Below are 4,665 nucleotides of genomic sequence, written 5' to 3'. Positions count from 1 at the left end.
CAGGGGGTCGGACTCGATGATCTGTTCAGGTCCCTTCTGACCCTAGAAACTATGAAACTATGAAACTTTGCCTTTATAAAGTTCAGTAGCTCAGGCTTAATGAGCATGTGGTAAAAGCACCATCCTGCCTGCCTTCTTTAGGTTCTGTGGCAGGACAAGGACATCCACGTTCTCTTCCCAATTTCTCATCCTGTGCTTAACTCACAAAACCAGCCTTTATTTTCCACTGGCCATGATACCCTCCCCACCTTGGGGCCAATACCAGCTAGATTAAAAAAAGAGAGAGACTTGCAGGTATCACTGACTAGTCTCAATGAATTCAAGCCAGACAGGATTTTATATCTGAATCACTAGACAGTCAATAAAGATTTTCTTGAAGCAGTAGATTTGTGCTATTTCTTACTATTGCTTATCGGTGTGGCTATGAATCAGGACATCTTTTCTTACACTCAGAGTTCAGATTTTCAAGATTTTCTTTACTAGGAACAACTAGAGAATATCAGTTCATCAACAAAATGAGAAGCACTAGATAAAACCGTTGTTAATATCTGTTTGAAGATACTGTCCTCTGTCTGCGTTCCAGGATATGCCTACGCTGTGACCCTACCATGCCTCAGGATGGTCTGTACCCCAGCTCCTCTCTTTCATGAACACCAAATTCAGAAGTGCTGAGATAGCCACTCCAGAGATGTCCCTAGGGTCACTTCTGAGCACATTAACCCTTTATACATTCAGAGAATTCTCCAAAGTTGGAGACATGCAATGTATCCTAGGAAATGCTTTCTTTCTGTGCAGGTAATAGTAGTGCTGTGACTAGTTTCCTGACAGACCTGACTACCACGTGCCTTACGCTGATCATTAGAGACACTTGCCTTCCTGGGAACCTGTTAGAATTTATACTATTCTAAAAATATAAAGGGATTCTGTGAGTGAAACAGACTTTAAATTGAATCAGAAGAGAATGAAGGAAGGGAAAAACAAAGCATGAGGAAAAAAGAGGACCTAAGTTTCTGTGAGTGGCTTAGGGCAACATTTTCCAAACTGTGGGGTGCACTCACATGGGGAGTAGGGCCCACAAAAGGTTCCTTGGGGATTACATGCAAAGCACATCAGCAATTGGCCATGGCCCCGTATTTCAGCCTCTGCCTCTTTCCCTGCTGCTGATTGCCAGTAGATGATCACTGGCCATTGGCAAAAGTGGGCGCATCTACACATTCATTAATGCGCCATAATTACAGTGCATTAAGTTTGGTACCTGTAATGACAGGTACTAAATGTGCTGCACATTAGTGCAGATGGACTTTGTGCATTTGTGTGGGCTTTGCCTGCAGCACTAACACACAGTCGAATTAATCTTCTCCGCATTAAGCATCTTATGTAGATATGCCCAGCATGAATAAGTGGTGAGGGAAGCAGCTGCGGTGGCCAAAGTAGACAGGTTTTGGGAAATGATGTTTTAGGCAACCAGCTAGAGCAATGGGGGCCAACCTTTCTGACAGGAGCACCACAAATTAATTCTGTACCTTCCCCTAAGCCCCTGAGTGCTATTCTGATCCTCTTCCACTTCCTAATCTGCTGCACTCCTTTCTGCTCCCAGCCCTTTGCTCCCTGCCTGCTCTGCTTCCTGCTCCTTTCCCTGTGCTCTCTGCCCAACCTGCTGCTTTAATATTTGCAGCTGTCCTCCCACATGCCACACAAAGAGGCTGCCTGTGCTATGTGTGCCTGTGCCTGGCCACCCCTGGCCTGGAGAACTGAATGAACACACAGGAGCAGATAAGTGACCCTAAGATAAGTGACATTAGAGGTTATGATGATAATTGGCTAAGGAAACCTAAGGTGGGGAATGAAATGCAAAGAAGCAGTTGTACCTGGCATGGCAGCATGCTGTAACCGGACCTCATATCCTCTAATGTTTGACTCAACACAGGCAAAAATATACGGTTCTAGTGTTGGACAAGACTCCCAAGAAAGGGCTGTGGGAACCTCTAGGAATAAGTATTGTAGCTCATGGTAAGAATATAACCTTCAGTCAATGAAAGTTTATTTGTACCTTGATAACCAGCTGAGGAGAGGGCAGAGATGATGTGGAACCAGACAGAGCAGGAATTCTCTTCTGGCTGCTCATTACATTTCTGTTAAGTAGCTGAATTAATTGCTCAGTTTATGAGATCACATTACTACAAAACATAATTTGCCTCTGGACTCCTACTATTATTATAACACATACCATGCAGATCAGATACTAGTGCACTAAACAGGATTTTTTCCATCATATCTTCTTCTATTTTGGCAAAAAGCAATTGTGTCCTATCACTCTTTGAGCTGAAGTACAGGTACAATTAAGTCTGTATTTTGTAAACAAAAAGAAGAAAAGTTCCAAATGTGCTGCTTTTTTTTTTTTTTGGGGGGGGGTGCTTTTGGCATATAGACACCATAACTTGATTTTAGCAGTAAGGCAAGTTAAGGATGGAGTTTCAGTCCTTAATGCTGAATTTCCTGGGTTTTGTCAGATTAAATCAAGCCCTTCAGGCCATTTTACCCTAGGCTTTTCTATGTAAGTGTATGATTTATGCCCTCTTTTTATTACACAAACCTTTGTCTCAATACTATTTGATTTAGTCTACTAATGGCTCTCAGCTGATTTTATTTTAGTATCTGTAAATTTTTTCTTGTGAAGCTAGACAAATGCTGTGTAAAGATAAATTAAATTGTGTAATTTAATAAAAAGACACGTTCTTGAGAGAACAAGATTTTAACTGCTGATTCAGAACAGCCGTACATGTAAACAATGGATCTTTGGTGTTTACTGTATATTATCTGTCTAAGTACAAAGATTACTGTTTCCTCTAGTGTGGCAACTGGCTGGAGGTTCTCACTAGTAGCCATTATTAGTAGCAATGACACATTAATTGAACTTCACTGCTTCCAGGTGTGTGGCACACTCCAGGGTCACACAGTGCACTAGGGTTTCATGTGTATTCAATTACTGTAGCGTTATGAAGGAATGCAACATGTCATACATTAAAATGTCAATTACCACTTTTTATGGATAGCAGGTAAACTAAACCAATCAGGTTCAGTTTTGCTTACGTCTTAGTTGCTGTAAAATTTAGGAGGGCAGAGAGGGGAAACATTAAAAAAAACAACAAGTTTCCAAGTATATGATCAGTATTCATTTTGTGAATACTCCTACTCTATACCTAGAAGACCAAGGATAATAATAATAACAACAATAATAATAAAAAAAATCAGAAGTTAGTATCAGCCATAACTGAAAGGGCTAAATCACTTGTGTATAAAGAAATACTATGATTATATGTTTTTTGCCTCTTGTTCTTAGGGACATATCCTTTCATTAGGACAATTAGTTTTCTATATCTCTATGGAGGGAACAGGATTATAGGCAGAGAAACAAAGAGTCCTTAAGGATACAAAATCATCTATATTCTGAACTTTCTGCTCTCTCCTCAGGTCAGTGATGACATCCTCACTGGGAAACAGAGTTTCAAGTTTCAAACAGTTTTTTCAGTACACATTTTCATTCATCGAACACTGCAGAGAATGTGTTAAGATTTCTCCTCTTTTCTTTTAAATCATCTCTATCACCTTACGCCTTCCTTCCCTTTTTCATCACCACTTGTAAGACAAGCCTTGAGCTGGGAACCTCAACACTGGCACGCCAGCAACCCGCAACAACTGAGCTATCACCAAGGGTCTCAGGGTCAAGCCTGTTTCTGCACATCCCAGTATTTTTTCTTTATTCAGAATACAGTATGTCTAAATGAAAGAGATGTCTAAATTATGCTCTGATCTTGAATAGAGAGCTAGATGGGCAGCCTCCTATAGCTCCAAAGCACCTTGCTGAAGTCAGTAGCCCTCTGCTGGGTCCTGCTCACATGGAATCAATTAGGGGATCAGGAGCCTAGATCAGTGATGCGCAGACTCTTTCCCTTGTGGACCAGATGGGCAGTGCCTCCTGCTTCCGCAGGCTGGATTCAGCTGGTGGACCCAATCCAGTGCCCAGGCCAGGCACAACTGGGATCTATCCAGCTGCCTGAAGTGGGGTGGAGGACAGCTCAGCCTTGATCCAGCCATGCAGAGGAAGGGAGTTTGACTTGGCTGAAGCCCAGCCGCACAAGGGGGGCATTACCCAGCCCTGATCCGCTCCACAGGGAGAGGCAATAGCCCAGTCCCACAAGGGGAAGGGTTGTGGTTCAGCTCCAACCTGATCAGGTGGAGGCAATGGGGCATGACCCAGACTTGCGGGGGGGCAGGGAAAAGAAGGGGACATGGGTCAGTCCTGCACCAGCTGCACAGGTAAGAGAAACATATGGGGGAGGGTTGTGGTATGGTTCCAAACCACCATGCAGGGCTTGGGATTTTGGCAGTGGGGAGGGGTGGCAGTATTAATTGCCACTGTTCCCCTGATGCCAAAGATCCTGACCCTTGGGGGGCCCTGTGGGACTGTGAGCTGCATTTGGCCCATGGGCCAGAGGGTGAGCACCCCTGGCCTATCTTGTAAACTCTTTACAGGGACCTTCACATCTCTGTACATAAAAGTAATATCCCTACTGAAGAAGGTGCATAAATAATACCTCAGAGAGACTCTTTGTGTTCCTTACCTGAACTGTGGAACAACACAAATAGATTCATAGATTCATAGAT

At 43.2% G+C, this 4,665-nt stretch overlaps 1 long non-coding RNA gene across 1 annotated transcript in view; it reads left to right on the top strand.

Moving 5' to 3' along the window:
- The first annotated feature begins 3,919 nt into the window (after positions 1–3,919).
- LOC109305895 overlaps positions 3,920–4,665 on the top strand; it is a 17,003-nt gene continuing 16,257 nt past the window's right edge. Inside the window, exon 1 of the long non-coding RNA XR_002099757.1 lies at positions 3,920–3,930. This is a non-coding gene — a long non-coding RNA (uncharacterized LOC109305895). The remainder of the gene's footprint in view (positions 3,931–4,665) is intronic.

The sequence above is a fragment of the Crocodylus porosus genome, unplaced genomic scaffold, assembly GCF_001723895.1.
Source record: "Crocodylus porosus isolate Cpor-Errol unplaced genomic scaffold, CroPor_comp1, whole genome shotgun sequence".
In the NCBI taxonomy this organism is placed as follows: domain Eukaryota; kingdom Metazoa; phylum Chordata; order Crocodylia; family Crocodylidae; genus Crocodylus; species Crocodylus porosus.
This window is presented reverse-complemented; position numbering and strand designations above follow the sequence as displayed.